The sequence below is a fragment of the Pan paniscus genome, chromosome 8 (assembly GCF_029289425.2).
Source record: "Pan paniscus chromosome 8, NHGRI_mPanPan1-v2.0_pri, whole genome shotgun sequence".
In the NCBI taxonomy this organism is placed as follows: Eukaryota; Metazoa; Chordata; class Mammalia; order Primates; family Hominidae; genus Pan; species Pan paniscus.
Genome location: NC_073257.2, coordinates 116,216,028 through 116,232,877, shown reverse-complemented (window position 1 = coordinate 116,232,877; position 16,850 = coordinate 116,216,028). Strand labels below are relative to the sequence as shown.

The window sequence follows — 16,850 nt, the reverse complement described above, 5'->3', positions numbered from 1 at the left end:
CACTCCAGCCTGGGCGACAGAGTGAGACTTGGTCTCAAAAAAAAAAAAAAAAAAAAAGACTAAATGGCTCCATACAACCTATTCCCACTAATAATAAATAAATAAATGAGTGGGTAAATAAGTAGCCTGAACAATATAACAAGACCTGGTATCTAAACAAAAAAAATTTTTTTTAATGAGCTGGGCGTGGTGTTGCACACCTGTAGTCCTAGTTACTCAGGAGGCTGAGGAGGGAGGATCACTGGAGCCCAGGAGTTTGAGGTTACAGTGAGCTATGATTATGTCACTGCACTCCAGCCTAGGTGACAGAGCAACACCCTGTCTCAAAAACAAACAAACAAAAGTAAATAAGTGAATGATATGGTGTGGATGCTTTGACCCCTCCAAATCTCATGTTGATACATGACTTCCAATGTTTCTACCTCAGGTGTTCGGGTCATGGGGGGTAGATCCCTCATGAATGGCTTGGTGCAGAGGTAATGAGTGAGTTCTCACTCTAACAGTTCACATGAGATCCATTTGTTTAAAGAAGTCAGGCACATCCTTTCTCTCACTCTTGCTTCCTCTCTTGCCACGTGACACACCAGCTCACACTTCGCCTTCCACCATGGCTATAAGCTTCCTGAGGCCCCCACCAGAAGCAGTTGCTAGAACCATGTTTCGTGCACAGCCTGCAGAACCATGAGCCAAAATAAACCTCTCTCTTTTATAAATTACCCAGTCTCAGATATTCCTTTATAGCAATACAAGCAGATGAACACAGTGAATATATTTAAAAAATTTTAAAAACCAAAGCACAAAATACCTTTGATGATGGGCCAATGCTTTTATATCTACTATCCCCTGAAAGTCTCTATTTTCAAACACCTCTAGACTTTACAAATGCTGATCCCTTTTCTGGAAAATCCAATGACTCCTTATTTGTCCAGTTAGCTCTTTCAAGTGGCAGCTCAGTGTTGCCTCATCCAAAAAATCTTACCCAGTTAATTACCTCTCCTCTGTGCTGCTGGAAAGACTGAGCATCTTCTGTCAATTCACTGCGTTATCATTGTGTGTTCACTTCTATGTCTCCCCATCAGACTGGGAGGACCAGTCTTTTCTTTAATACATCTATGGTGCTGCCCCATAGGAGACACTAGAAGTAAAAAGTTTGATGAATGAATGCAAGATACAATTAACTTATAAACTCACACACACAGCAATTACTCTTGGGAGTGATTAGTGACTAAAGGAAGGTGAAAGGTATCAGTACACAAACATTTATGATTCTATAGTAGTTAAAATTACTTCCAAGTACACAACAAGATCCCAAACAGAAGTACAGGTAGTAAGGATTACAATAAAATGCATTTATCTCATTTTTTTCTTATCCTCAATGTAAATACCAAAAACTATGTCTTTTTTTTCTCACCCACAAGGTGGGACACACAATCAGTACTCAAAAAAAGTTGACTACTGAACTCTCATAGGCAACAAGGATAGGCATCTATAAAATGAAATCTGCTATGTTAAAGGAATAAGCTTTTTTTTTTTTTTTTTTTTTGAGACAGAGTCTCACTCTGTCACCCAGGCTGGAGTGCAATGGCACAGTCTCGGATCACTGTAACCTCCTCCTTGAGGGTTCAAGGCATTCTCCTGCCTCAGCCTCCCAAGTAGCTGGGACTATAGGCATGTGCCACCATGCCCGGCTAATTTTTGTATTTTTAGTAGAGACAGGGTTTGACTATGTTAACCAGGTTGGTCTTAAACTCCTGACCTCAGGTGATCCACCCACCTTGCCCTCCCAAAGTGCTGGGATTACAGGCGTGAGCCACCATGCCTCTTTTCTACCTGTTAGGTATGTTGCTTTCTTGCCAATACCTGCTGCAAGACCTACTGGATGATTTTAGTAGAAGCAAATGCCTGCTGAGCATTTACTGGGAACAGGTGCTTTTTGAGGCAATGCAAGGGAGGCAAAAAGCCTCAAACCTTTTTAAATTAAGCAGGACAATTTAAACCTCTAGGACAGTAGAGACCAGTCTAAGATACCATTGCATTTTAGAATCTAGCACCAAGGTTTGCAAACCTTTTCTATAAAAGACCACATTAAGAAATATTTTCAGGTAGAAAAAAAATAGAACTATCCTGAGGACAGGTAGGAAAAAAAGAAATATTTTGGGCTTCACGGGCCACATGGTCTCTGTGGCAGCTACTCAACTGTGCTGTTAGAGCCCCAGAGCAGCCATAGACCACACATAAATGAATGGGCATGGCTGAGCCAATATAATTGTATTTATAGAAGCAGGTGGCACTCTGGATTGGGCCTGACAGCCATAGTTTGCCAACTCCTGATTTAGACAATGCCTGGCATAGATTAGGTGCTGAAATATTTGTTGAATGAATGGATGGATGAATGAATAAGTGAATTAAGGTATTCCTAAGGTTACAGCATAATGATCTGTGTCAAAAGCAAGGGTACCATCTTTAGACATTAACTACAAGGAGAGCAATGAATATCTACTGACCAGAAATAAGTTGGATGGAAATCATCTGACAGTTCTTTCCCAAGCCAAGTGGCATATGTAGATGGAAAATTAACATACATAAACCAATAACAGTTTTCAAAACAGAGATGTGAGTTAGAAGAGTAGTTTAAAGAAATATTTTCTAGCCAAGCACAGTGACCCACTCCTGTAATCCCAGCACTTTGGGAGGCCGAGGAAGGAGGATCACTTGAGCCCAGGAGTCTGAGACCAGCCTGGGCAACATACTGAGACCCTATCTCTGCAAAAAATAGGAAAATTAGCCAGGTATGGTGGCACACACTTGTAGTCCCAGCTACTCGGAAGGCTGAGGCAGGAGAATTGATTGACCCTGGGAGATTGAGGCTGCAGTGAAGCCGACCGTCACTCCCGCCTGAGCAACAAAGTGAGACTCTAGCTCAAATTAAATAAATAAATAAGCATTTTCTTCAAACTTTGGATCTTGACTCATTTAATAAGTTGTGGCCTGCATTTTTTTCAAAAGAGGTTAACATAGGAAGAGTAAAAAGAAAAGGGAACATAATAGTTTGTATCACATTCAGTAAACATAACAATTGTTTTTAAGGAAACTGTCTTTCAATTATAATGCACTTGTATGTGTGAGTATACTGGGTTGTGAAATAAAATGTATTTTCAAAAATCTTTGAAAAATGTAGGTTCTGTAGAATCTAGTGATTCCTACCACATGAGTTGATATGAGGATTAAATGAGTTGGTAGGTATAAAATGCTTGAGTAATACCTAGCAGATGGCACAAGTTTTAGCTATTATTATTCAGTCACTAACCAGCAATGTGACCTTGAGTATGTGACCTAACTTCTCTGGACTTAATTTTTATGAGTAAATAATCTCTAAAGGCCCTGTGGGCTCCGACATTCCCAGAGGAGGGACGTGACCAGCACTGACCTTGAGGAATGAAATAGCCAAATGCAAATCATTCGTCTTGTTCAACTGACACCTCTGAGGTCTCAGCAAAGCAGCCTGTTCTGTGAAACATCCTCTAAACTAACTTGCTATTATCTTGTGAAATTCCATGTGAAGTTGAAATCAGGGTAGTGGGAAATTGACCAAATCAAGGGAAGTGCCCTTTTTTCCCCTCCATCAGATGCTTAATGACTAGCATAGGCTTCCTGTCTCTCCCATTGTCATGCATTTTATTCCATATACTGGAATAACCACAGATGGGGTGAACAGGAAATCTGTCCCTGTGTATTTAATCTTTAAAAAATTTCCAGTGCTCCTAACCGTGAGATGTGGTGTGAAGCTCCCCTGCAGTTGGTTCAGACTTTGTCACAAGTCACTTTTTTTTTTTTTTTTTTTTTGATACAGGGTCTCACTCCCTCACCCAGGCTGGAATGCAGTGGCACGATCTCGGGTCGCTGCAACCTCCACCTCCCAGGTTCAAGTGATTCTCGTGCCTCAGCCTCCCGAGTAGCTGGAATTACAGGCATGCACCACCACACCTGGCTAATTTTTTTTTTTTTTTTTTTTTTTTTTTGTATAGACGGGGCTTCGCCATATTGGCCAGGTTGGTCTAAAACTGACCTCATGTGATCTGCCCACCTTGGCCTCCCAAAGTGCTGGGATTACGGACAGGAGCCACAGCACCCAGCTGACAAGTCACCTTTCACTATGGAATGTGAAGCCTCATCTAACACTTAAATGATCATGAAGAAAATTCCATCTACTTTCACACACACATGTATACACATAAACAAGCCAATAGAAAACTGGGAGATGTTGTAACAGAGTCTTCACACATAAACACATAAAGGTGGCCAATAACAATGTTCTGTTCAGCCTCACTCATAATTTAAAAACTGCAAATCAAAACATTGAGATTAGGGATTTTTTCACCAATAAAAGAAGCAAACTAAATTAAAGTTATAATAGAAAATAGCCAATGTTGGCAACAATGTAGAGAAAAAGGCAATCGTCATACTATGGGAAATAGTTCAAATTGGTGAGATCTCTTTGGAGGGCAATTTTGTAATATATATCAAAATAGTAAATGCACATATCCTTTGATCAGCCCTGAAACTATCAAGGCACTGACCCAAAATAGCCACCTATATACAAGCTTCTGATGTGAGAAAAACAAATCCTTATTTGTTTAAGCCTTTTATAGTCTTAGACACTATAAAAATTACAGTCTGGTATTCCGTTACTTGCAGCCAAACATATTCCTAATTGATAATTTTTAAAAAGAATAGGGGTGAAGGAGGACATTCGTATCTTGCACTGACTTTAGAAGATTTCTAGTATTTCCCCATTAAGCATAACACTGGTTTGGGGGCTGAACTTTACCCTTTGTTTTTACCATGTTACAGAGGGTTTGTTTATATGTCGATGCCAAATTTTATCTGATGGCTTTTCAGCATATATGGTGATGATCTTTCCGTTTTTCTCTTTTGATCTATTAATGATGTAATATTCTTTGGTGTGCTGCTGGAATTCTATTTGTTAATATATTATTTTAAATTTCTGAAATAATTTATATATTTATAAACAATAATATATTACTTTTCTTTCCCCTTTTCAATGAGCTATTTTTATTAGATTTTTGACTGATATATTACCAACTGCCTAAATAAAAAAGAATTTCAATCATTGAGGTTTTTTATTTGTAAATGACTAAACTTTTTATTTCTACATATTATAGCTGTACTTTTTCAAATTTACCTGTTCTTTTTTCATAGTCCCATGTCCTGTCATTTTATCTCTGTATTTTGACCATAACTATTTGATATTCTTTTTCAAATTGTTCTATTGTCTCAGATACTTAAGGGGCTAATTTTCCTGTTTATTACATTTACCAGTTCACACCCTCATGTGGTTCATTTCCTAGTCTGGTTTTTAATTTTTTATTATAAGCTTAATGATTATTAATAATTCTTAATTTTAAGAAATTAAAATAATATAAAGAATATTTTAATTTCTTATCATGAAACATTTTAATTTCTTATTGTAACTTCAATGGGAGTTGTTTATTCTGCTAGGGACCAGGATAAACAACCGAATTTTACGTTTGCTTCTGACAGGGCCAAGGGGATTCACCACTTTGAAACAGGTTTTTTGTGTTTTTTCTTGACATTAGGATTCCCTCAGCACGTGGGTAGTATAAATTGGGAGCTCACACCTATGCATAGTATAGGCAGGCTAGGGGGTTTCATTTCTATAGAAGACATTTTAAAATTCATCCAGGGCCGGGATAAACCACAAGTTTCCTTCCCGCGACCCTGAGCCAATGGGGAGAGGGCTTTTTTCTATCCTCCTCTTACTAAAGGGCAGCCTTTCCAGGGTTCCAGCCTTAGGTAGAGATCTCAAGTCCAGATCCCTGTCTTTATAGAACTCAAGGCCTGAATAGATACTAACCCCAATCCCTGAGTGGGTACTCACCCCTGGTCCTTAGTCATTTGGGCTTATATTCATGTCATGCTTTTGAGTTCCCTTGACCTATCTCACACCTGGAGACCCCCTTTCTTCCCTTCCGTTGTTGATATATTTTATTCAGCCTTTCACTGTTCGAAGCAGGAGTTCCCTGACTTCTTGACTCTTCAAGTTCCCATAAGTTGAATCTTTGTACTTTCCTATCTTTTAAAAAACATTTCTCGAGTTAGTACAGTGTTCTGTAGAAATGACAGGAGGGGTGTCCAATCCAGACATGAGGGTTCCAGGAAGACTTCCTGAAGGAGTAACTGCCTGTTCTGAGACAGGAAGACTGAGCATACAATTAGTCGGGCAAAATAACATGCATGTGCACTGGGGTGACAGTTTGGAGGAGGAGGTGGGGTGGCTGTGGCAGGCAGAAAGTAGAGTACATATGAATATCCAAGGGGAGAGAAAAAGCATATCATGCAAACAGCATATCAAAGAGCATATCACGTTCTGGGAAGCACAGGTTCCAAGAACTGCAAGGAGTTTTGTGTGGGACACAGAGTGCGATATGAGGCTGGTGAGATAAGCAGAGGCCAGTTCATGAACGACTTACATGCCAGGTAGAAGGGTGGACCTTAGAACAGACAGGAACCAATCAGAACACAGAAGGTGAAATCATCAGGTTAAAAGCAAAACAAATATAATAAATATTCCTTATATAAATATACATGGCTGGTTAGAAATTGCTGAAACAACTTTGCAGACGGGATGACAATCCCAGAGGGCATTCAAGCACTAACCTTGGCATTCCAGCACAACGCTGAACTCTTAGCCCAAGGATGACAAAGCTCAGCCCAGCGCTCTTACTTCACAGAAATTTCCCCCACCTGCTTTGCGGAGGGTGTGAGTAACCCACCGGACCAACTTCTAGACATTTTGGAAATACACAGCTCTTTCAAGACCGTTTCCCCAGATCGCCCCCACCACCTCCAACACACATACTGGCCCCCAAAATTCTGCCATAACCTCTTACGTAAGGAAAGAATTTGAGCGGCAGTAGAAACTTGAAAACAAAAGTACCCTGGGCCAAGGGCCAGGGAGTCTATTTTTAGAACATTTTCTCATTGCCTGTTTATCTTTCAGACTCAGCCAAAAAGTCTTCCAGGCGAGTGTTAAAGGAAAAGACGAAAAAAAGGTGATCCAAGACCAAATAGCAGTAGCAATGGTGATCATTTTGGACACTGTGTTCCAATTTCCCCAATGTGCCTTCACTGGCATTTGGTGCCCCCAAAGCCGCTTAATGGAGAATTCATTGAAACCCTGCTCTGCCTTTTGTACTGATGGTAGGATTTGGGCAGGTCAAAGGGAAGACAATAGAAGTTATGGATTTCATAAACTATTAAGCTCGACCAGAACGCTGCTGCTGCTCCTCCAGGCCTCAGTTCTCTCGTTTCTAACATAGGGGTAGTAACACTTGATCTACCGTCACAACAGTAACCAGAAACTACCGCGCCTGTCCCGTACAGTATCCGGTCACTGTTCTCCTTTGTGCCCGGTTAATCCCGGAGAAAAGCAACCATGCATTTGAGTATCATAAAAGTCGGGCGCGGTGGCTCACGCCTGTAATCCCAGGCGCTTCGGAAGGCCGAGGCGGGAGTTCGAGACCAGCCTGACCAACATGGAGAAACCCCTTCTCTACTAAAAATACAAAATTAGCCGGGCGTGGTGGCACATGCCTGTAATCCCAGCTACTCGGGAGGCTGAGGCAGGAGAATCGCTCGAACCCGGGAGGCGGAGGTTGCGGTGAGCCGAGATAGCGCCACCATTGCACTCCAGCCTGGGCAACAAGAGCGAAACTCCTTCTCAAAAAAAAAAAAAAACGGTAGCAAGTTATTTTAATCCTTTCAAGCTGCAAAAGAGAAAAAGGCTGGCGTTTTGTCTAGAGTTATATTTTCCTCCAAGAGACTAAATAGGTGGCCCCAGGAATTCCGCCACTTGTAAAACGCGCCGCAGAAAACTCTCCCCGACTGGTAAGGACTTAACCCCTTCCGCTCCGCGGCTTAGGACGACTTTTAAGGGCGTCCTCCCCGCGCCCCTGTCCACTCGCTCCAGTTTACTCCACTGGCCTGATTCCGTCTCTCCCAGTCACTCTCCAGTTCTGCCGTGCCGGGGAAGTTTCTGGGGGCTCACTGGGAAGATCTTCCCGGCGGATCCTGGGCCCAACCACCGAAACCCACACGGTCCTCCTTAAGGAGCTTCCGGGGCCGCGGGTAGAGGCGGGTGTTTTGTTCTTATAAGGAGGAAAAAGTTTTTGTGACATCCAGGAAATGAGTAACTCTGAAGTTCGGTAGAGCCGGCCGCTGCAGGCCAGAAGGTGGGAGCCAGCGGGGGCATCGCCGTCCGCGCCCCTCTAAGTGCCGGGCCGCAAGCTCCACCGCAGCCGCCTGCAAGCAGCGGCGCCTCGGCCCTCGACCTGCGCGCAAAGCCTGTGCTGGAGCCGTCCTCCCGCGGCGGGGACCGGGACCGGGGACCCAAGCCAATCGTAAGTCCCAGGGCAGCCTAGTGTGCTGAAGGAAGAAGGGCGCGATGGAGACCGCGAGCTCGGAGGAGCTGTGTCGGAGATGGCTGCCGACAGAGGGGGCGCAGGAGGGTGTGGGGAGCGCGGGCGCCTGCTCCTCCCGGGTGGGGGCTGACTTTGGAGACCCCCTTCCCTTAAAGCGCGCGTGCCCAGGCGGGCGTATTGTCTCCTCGCGGTCCCGCGTCCTGTTCCCGCCGCGTCGGGGGATGCGTCCCGGGCGCTCGCTCCAGCCAGGGCTGCGGGCAGCTCCTCCTCGAGGCGCGCGCAGCCTCGGAGCCCAGAGCGGGACCACGTTTTTGTTCCTAGTGGCCAGGTGACCCGTTACTTCTCACATCTGAGCAGAGCGCTACCGCAGAAAGAAAAGCCGGTTCGCCCTGCTCATTTGCTGCCCCCTTTTCCCCTTCCCCTTCCCTCCCTTCCTGTAAGGGAGGAATAGGCGTGAAGTTTGTTTTTTCTCGGTTCATGGTAGTGAAGTTATGGGGCTGCTTCAGGCCGGATAAAGTCCCCGCCGCTTCCTCTTTCGGGACTATTAGTGGACCAGACCTCACGCTGTGCAGACTTGCTCTTGGGCTGCAAATAACTCTCTGCCCCTTCACCCCTAACCCCACCCTCAACCCCATCCCTGTGACTTTGCCATTCTGGCCGCCAGGTGAAGACTCCCGGGGCGGGACTCCCCATCCAAAACGCTTTCTCTTAAAAAAAAGAAAAAGAAAAAGAAAAAAAAAGCCACCGACCAGGAAGGTAAAATATTTTACGGAACCAGGCAGGGGCCTCATTTTGCCTTTTGCCCCTCTGCTGGTATGAGAAAAGCACCTTTTCACAACTAGTAGAGTACCAGATACTGGTCTCATTTCACAAATAGTAGAGTACCAGATATTGGTCGCAATCTGGACTCTGGTCTTTTGGATCTAAATCGGGGTCGCGGTCTATTTTCTTGTTCTTTTTTTGGATATGACCCAGGGCTCTTGCCTTTTACAAACCGAGTCTATCTGACTGCCAGCTAAAGTTCATCTGTGGTTGGTGCAGTTTTAGGCCCAGGTGAGCCCTGAAAATAGAGTATCAGAAAAGTGGATTACTGTCTTTCCTCCTTACGAAAACAGAATAGGCTGTGTTTTTGAGTCCTCCCTCCAGCCCTCGTGCCTAAGTGGCTTTCATTGTTTGCTAATTCCCTGTATGTTGCGGCTGCTCCGGGCCATTCTGCCTTCGGATTTTCTCCACTTGTGGGTAACCATGAAGTAGTTATACTGACTCTCTGCTCTCCCTGGGTGCATTCTTCTCATGCTCAGTAAATCTACATTTTACATAAGATAAAGTAAGCATGTGAAATTATAGCTATCTGTTTGGCAACAAAAGGAATGCAGTTTTGTTTTCAGTTTTGTTTTTTGCATGACTGAGTTCCCAAGCTTAACTTTTCCCTTTGGCATCCTGAGCTTGGGGTCCTAAGGTTGTATTTTCCTTTCACAGCTATCAGCAGAGACAGGTGGCCATCAACAGTTAGGAAAGAGTCTGGGCTGGGTGGCTGCCTGTCTTCCCAGAGCTTTGGGAGGCTGAGGGGGGAGGATTGCTTGAACCCAGGAGTTCCAGGCTGGGATCACTTGGTTGGAGCTAGGATCGTGCCACTGCACTCCATCCGGGTGACAGAGTTCAGACCCTGTCTTTAACCTACCCCCCAATGCCCCGCTGCCCCCCCCCCCTCAAAAAAAAATAACTGGGCAGGAGAAGGTGCTTTCAGAGTCCAAGACTCAGGTTCCATGTTTGGAGTTGAGAGTCTGCCCCAGTAGGGTTGAGGTGGCACGGCAGCCTGTGGGGCTTTAATGGAGAATCTGCTTGGAAGGGGTGGGTGCTCCAAGTGTTCTGGGAGCTGAGAAGCAGGACTTTATTATGGATGGCACCAGGCCATCCTGGACCCTTCTCTCATCCAGTCTTGCTGGGGAGGGGTACAGAGCCACGAGGATGCTGAGAACTGTTCATGATAACCTCATGCTGCTAGCCTATTCAGTCCTTCGCATGAATTAGAATAAGGTGCTCTGTCTTGGCAAGAGGATGGGGCTTGATGCCTCTTAGAAATACTGGCCTTACTTGAGTGGACATAGCCAAGCCATATAGCTGGATAAGTGGCATGTGAGCTGGATTTATCCTCACCCCTCAGCCAGGTGCCTTAAGCAGTACACTGCCTGGTCCACCATTCACACAGCAGCCCTGATAAACAACCACTATTGAGGGCTTAACATTCGCCAGGCTTTTTTTTCTTCCCCCCAAAAGTACTTAGCCTGTATTAACTCATTTAATCCTCACAGTAGCCGTATGAGTTAGGTATTGTTAACTCCATTTTACAGATGAGGAAACTGAGGCACAGGGATGTTAAGTGTTCCGGAGCCTGGAAGGTGAGTCTTAATCACTGGGCATTCATAGACCAAGAAGCAACTTAAGCTTAAAAAGCTAGTTTAATTGGGAACCCTCATGGGAAAGGGGGAAGAACAGTTGCCTTTTTCTTTCTTTGTCAAAGGAGGAAATACCCATTCTCAGTCCAGGTGGAGGAAGGAGGGGAAATTCATCTGGCAGGAGGCAGAGGAGGAAAGAAAAGAGGCAAGCCAGGCCTTGATGGCTGATGGGGAGCCTGGCCCAAGAATCGAGTGACTTCCCTTAATCTCTGGGAGGTGTGAGGTGGCAGATCCAGTTTGGGGCCTGGCATGAGGGTGATGAGTAAGTGCCCCCAGGTGTGGCTCAGAGGGAAACGGCGGTGGCTGCACGCAGGGTCCTGACCTAGGCAGAGAGCGAGTGGAAGGAGGTGAGACAACTGTCCTGACCTTCCAAACCCCTAATCCCCATCTGTGGTCTCTTGCTTCCTTGTTGAAGTCCTGTTCACCCACAAATGCCCTTCTCAAGTTCGTCCAAGAACCCTTCCTGAAACTCCATTTCACAGTTCCATATACATGATCTCTTAGTTTCCACACCGTACAGCTGAGCGCTTAATTAGCTGGAACCAAGCATTTCACTATGTACTGTCGATAGGCACTTTAAACAAAATAGGCTTCTCATCAGTGAGGAAGTCAAGATGCCTCCTGGGAGGGGCCAGCTGGTGCCCAGCAGATTGCTCAGAGGGTGGTGTTTACCTGGATCATGTCACCTGTCCCAGGGCATGGCTCTTAGCTGTGCCTGCTCAGAAACCCAATTTCCATAATTTTCAGAGTGGTTTGGACTCAAGCTACTGATTCACCCTGAGAAAGCTCCCAGAAGAGGGTGTACGAATCAGAATGCTGGTTTATTAATTTGCAAGGAGACTTTGCAAACATCACACAGACTGAATGTCGTCTCTTCCCTGCGTCCTAGACAAGCCATATGGGAAACCAAAGACCAGAAGGTGGACTGCGCTTATCAAAGCTGGAGTCAGAACCAGGCAGGAGGAACATGGGGTGGGGGTGGGGGACAGTGATGTCCAATAGTGCAGGGCTTTGTCTACCTCTGCGGCCCTCTCACCAGCAGAAAGATAGCTGCCAGGCAGACTGGATACTCAGGTCAGCCTGGCTATGGGCATCTCCTTGGCCAGTGCCTCAAGGGCAGTATTTCCCTGAGAAATCCTGGTAGCATTTCTCCCTTTCCTCTCTCATAATGTAGTAATTTTTTATTTTATTTACCTATTTGTTTAGTGCTTTGCAAGCATTAGCTCCCAGAGACATAGATTTGCATTTGCGTAAATTCGGTAACTACTGTACAATCTCAGGGTTGTAGGGCCAGGCCATGAGAGTAAGTGCTATATGCAAATCAAGAGGATGATCTGGTAACCTGGATGGATCAATAGAAAGCCAAGCATAGAGCAAAGACACGTGATCCCTAATCAGCATGGAGGCTGGGCCAAGGCTGGCCAGTTGTTGCATCCCCTGCGTAGGCCAGGGGGTGAAGCATTCCTAAAGCAGTGCCTGCTTCGGCTGCCTCAGGCAGCCTGCCCTGCTCAGCTGGCCTCTTTGGATTTAAAGGGCTCTTTCTGGTCTCCGTCCAGGCCCTTCGTGGCTCATCTTTAATGAGCCACATCTCCGGGTGCCCAGAGCCAAGGCGGTGTGACTGCACGGGCTTTGAAGTGGGGCAGACTCGAGTTGAGTCCTGGCTCCACCACTCGGTGGTTGGGCGTTCTCAGTAGTTGGGCAGGTGCCTTGATTCTTCAAGTCTCAGTAACATCATCAGTAAAATGGGGATGACCCTCAGGGCTGTGGGGAGCGTTGACCCAGACGATGCACAGAAGGCTCTGAGCACCGTGCCTGGCGCAGACTGGAAACCTGGCCAGTGTGCGCTCTTCAGGACAGCAGAGGTCAGTTGGAGGTCTGCATTCTCTGCCGACTTGGGCCCCAACTTCCCCATCAGGTCACTGCTCCCTCCTCTGAGGTCTGGACAAAGGACAAGGCTGTAGGGACCTAGACTGTCCTAGACGGGGAGGACATCTATCCTCAGTGGTCTTTCCAGCAGTTTGTTTGGAGCTGCTCATCCTGATCTTTTGGCTGACTCTGGCAGAGGGAAAGTCAGATTTGAGGCCTGAGCTCTAACAGGCATCCAGAGAGGAAGGAAGGGTGAGGACCTCTTCTGGGAGAGGAAAGGGGTCATTTGGGAGTGCCCCAGAGGCCTGTAGACCCCTCCTCAACAGTTTAGGACCTGTGACGTTTCCCCACAGAGAGCACATCCCCCCTCTATCTGTTAGGCCCACCCTGTGACATCAGTGAAACGGAAGCACCCTGCAGGTGACATCACTGTTGCTCAGGGCAACGCCTCCACCCTAAGGCAGACGGGGAGGTGAAAAATCGGCCTCAAGTGTGAGACGCATGTTGAAGGGAAGGGACATAGAAGGTGTAACCTTCACAGGTGTGTTTCTCAGAGGCTGGGGAGAGGATGGGCCCAGTTAGCGGCAGGGTGAAGAGAAGAGGGAGGTGCTGCAGTCTCAGATCTGGGCTGTGTCAGTTGGTGGTGGGTCTTTAGGCCTTGGGTCAGAGAGCCCAGTGCTGACAGCTGCAGTCTCCTTCAGTTCTCTGAACGGGACTCCTTAGGGGTCCTCCTGCAGCCTGGATCTGTAAGGAGGGTTAGGGGAAGGGCAGGCTGGAGCAGTGATGGGGCCATCAGAAAAGTGACTTTCCATTCTTCAGCCTCCCCACAAAAGACAGTGAGAAATAGGATGCTCACATCCTTATTACGGGGGCTTCATTGATCGAGCAGCCATTGTGTATCTATGTTATGCATGGCCTGTGCCAGGGATTCAGCGGCCTCGTGGAGCGTTATGATGAAATGCACATGGAGAGGAAGAGTGTGTGGAATCCACTGCCCCAAGAGGCAGGACCAACTGGAGATAGGAATCCTGTCTCACCATTCACCTCACTCAACTTAGCATTCCCTGTGGAATTCTAGATGGGTTAAACTAAATTCATGAAATGCTTTCAGTTGGATGTGCTTGAGATACACTTGCTAATTTGGGAGTGGAGTCAGAGGGGGCAGCCATGGATGTCCATCTTGTCCCTGGGATGGCACTGTTTACAAGGCTGAGGTCACTCAGCAGTTCTGATGCTCTTAACTTGGTGACCTGTGTTTCCGCCACATCTTATCAGGTGATGCCTGCTGCTTCTCCTAAGCAAGGGCTGCCAAATGTCAGCACAGGAGACGAAAGAGGCAGGAAAGGGAGGACTCCCTGCCCTGAAGAAAGATGAAAAACTAGATGATATAGTAGGTGTCTCTGTAGAGGTTTCAGGAATCGCCTTGTCCTTCCACTTGAAGGCACCTGATTAAAGTTTTTGTTTTGTGCAACTAGGCATAACTTCAGGTGCTTTTCTGATGTCCAGGATTTCGGTGGCTAAAGTCATTGCCCTAATTCTTGTATGCACCTAGCTTTTTCAGGTTTATAAATGAAAATTAGAGTATCATTAATCTGCAGAATCCACCATTATGGATATGACATTGTTCATGTAAGTAGAATGGCCTTATTAAAAAAAAATAGTGGCTTCATTTACTGAGCAAAGCCCCATTCTAGGGGTTTTCACGTATTTATTTCTCCTTCTCACAATGGCCCTTCAAGGTGGGTGTTATCCTAGTTTTACAGGTGAAAGAACAGACTCAGAGGGACTTGCCCCAAACGGACAACAACAGAGAAGAGATTCGAATTTAGATTTGCTCTCTCCCAGGGCCTTAGACTCTTTCTGCCACCTCAGGCATCTGTCTGGACACCGTAGCCCAGAACACATACAGATGGCATAAAGAATCCCACAAAGTTTTAAGTGTCAATACTGAGAAAACAGCAAGCAGACCACCAACTCCAGGCCTGAGACTTCTGGTCCCTTCCTGCTGTCTCACTCTGATATTAGCAGACCTAGTGAACTTTGGAGACTCCTTCTGCCAAGAGATTCTGTGAGTGTGGCCTGAGCTATCTGAGGATGAAAGGAAGGAAAGGCTTTCCCTTCCAGCACTGTTTTCTTTTCTGTTTAATAGGCACAGTAACAACCAGTTCCTGATAATATTCAGAGCACTTTGCAGTCCTCTGCTGGAAGTCCCTAGGAAAAATACAAAGCCCCGCAATTATCAAATGACTCACTTCCAGGTGCATAACACAGTGGGACACTCACTGCCTGGGAAGAGGGGCTCAGCTTGGAAGCAACCCTGGGCTGCTACTGCTTTCTCTCCCTTCTAGGTCATTTCCCTGAAGCTGATGCAGGAGTCCCCCCAACTCTCGCCCCCTCCTCCTGTATCAAAGCAGCAGGGAAGGTGTTGTCATTATTTTGGCCCTGCCCGCTGGTGCAAAACCATGTGCTCATAACATACTGTTCTCATGGGAGCCGGCTTCAATAGCCTCTTAGCAGCAGCCAGGGGACCCGCCTGAAGTTTATGAACGCGTCCTTTGTTTGCTGAGACTTTGTTCCAAAGTTCCCAAGAAGGCAGGGGTGCAGCATGCCTGGCCTGGAGGGTAGGAGAGCAGGGGCTGCCTGGGTCCTACCCCTGTGTGCTGCCCCAAAATGTCCCTAATGTACCCATGCCACTTCCTGACATTTCACCCCAACACATGCCTACCTGCCAGTGTCAAGAGAGCCCTCACTCCCTTTTTTGCAGAGAAGGCTTTCCATTCCTTTTATCTCAAATAGCCCAGGCCACACTCACAGAATCTTGGTAGAAGGAGTCTCATAAGTTCATTAGGTTTTACTCCCTGCTTCATGCCCACATTTCATCTAGATTGTCACCTACCCTTCCCTAAACAGTCCGGGCGAGGAAAGTCCATAGGTACATGTCTAATGTTTCACAGATACCAGGTCACTGAGCAGCACAGCTCGTGGCTTCATGGGAAGATTATAGGCTTGAAAGTCAGATAGGTTTGGATTCAGATCCTGGCTCTATGATGTTGGTGAGTGGCCTCACCTCTGTGCCTCAGTTGCCTTATCTGTAAAATGGAGATAAGTGCCTGCCTCAGAGGTCTGATGTGAGAATGATACATGTAAAGCTTTATTGTGCAATGCTTAAGCCTCAATAAATGGGATGCAGTAGTTGTAATTTATTAAACCCTCCCATGGTGTGTCAGGGCCCTGAGGCTTGTCCAGTTTTTTCCTGAAAGAAGAATTACTTCTCTGCTCCTTCTCTTACTCTGTAATCCTCTGTTTATTTCTACAAGAAGCTTGAGCAAGAAGGGAGGTGTCCACGGCAAGGCAGCTGAGGGTCAGAAAACGTGTCAGGGTTCATTCCTGGGCCATTTTCTAAACGTTGGCAGTGAGTCTGCCTGCAGTTAGATGAAGGCCAGTCCAGGCCAAACGGGGCTGCAACCGTCTCTGTCTCCAGGGCTACGTCTGGAAGGGATTTTGCTGGAAGGGATTTTCCAAGGCACTTACACTGTTAGCACTTTGTTTTTCTGACTGCAGCGCCCCTCCCAGGAAGAAAGAATGTAGAAGTTACTTTATCCAGAGCTTTCCACTTCACTCCAGGAATTTCAAATTTCCTGCTCCTGGGAGTAAAGGCAGTGAGGTTCTTTTCCCAATCCTAACTCCATTCATGTATTCAGCAAGCATTCATTATAGCAACTACCCTCTTCCAATGCTGGGTACTCAGAACCTAATGGAAGAGCTGTCAGTGTCAATGATGCCAGATTGGAGGGAGCAAGGGAGGGTGCTGCTGACCTTCCTAGGTCTCCAAACTTCCTCCTCTTCCTCTGTGTCAGCCCCTGGGGCCTTTAGAAGAAGACAAGGAGGTGGAGGAGACAACTTAGTCATACTCCCCAGGCTTCTGGAGGAGCTGCAGGGATGTTGTTCACCCACTTCTTCCCAGAGGACTCCTTAACATGCAACCGTGACGATTTAACAAATCAAAAAGGAGACCTGACCGCAGCACCGGTACCAGTGCCAACAGCAGTATCATTTACCAAGCACT

At 46.4% G+C, this 16,850-nt stretch overlaps 1 protein-coding gene across 5 annotated transcripts in view; it reads right to left on the bottom strand.

Moving 5' to 3' along the window:
* CFAP58 (cilia and flagella associated protein 58) overlaps positions 1-16,850 on the bottom strand; it is a 151,243-nt gene that overhangs the window by 110,492 nt on the left and 23,901 nt on the right. The window contains exon 1 of one of the 5 annotated variants that reach the window (XM_008950888.5): positions 992-8,387. The exons of the other annotated variants lie outside the window; for them this stretch is intronic. The gene's annotated coding sequence lies outside the window, so the exon portion shown is untranslated. Of the gene's footprint in view, positions 1-991; positions 8,388-16,850 lie in introns of those variants that run through there. 5 annotated transcript variants of the gene reach the window in all.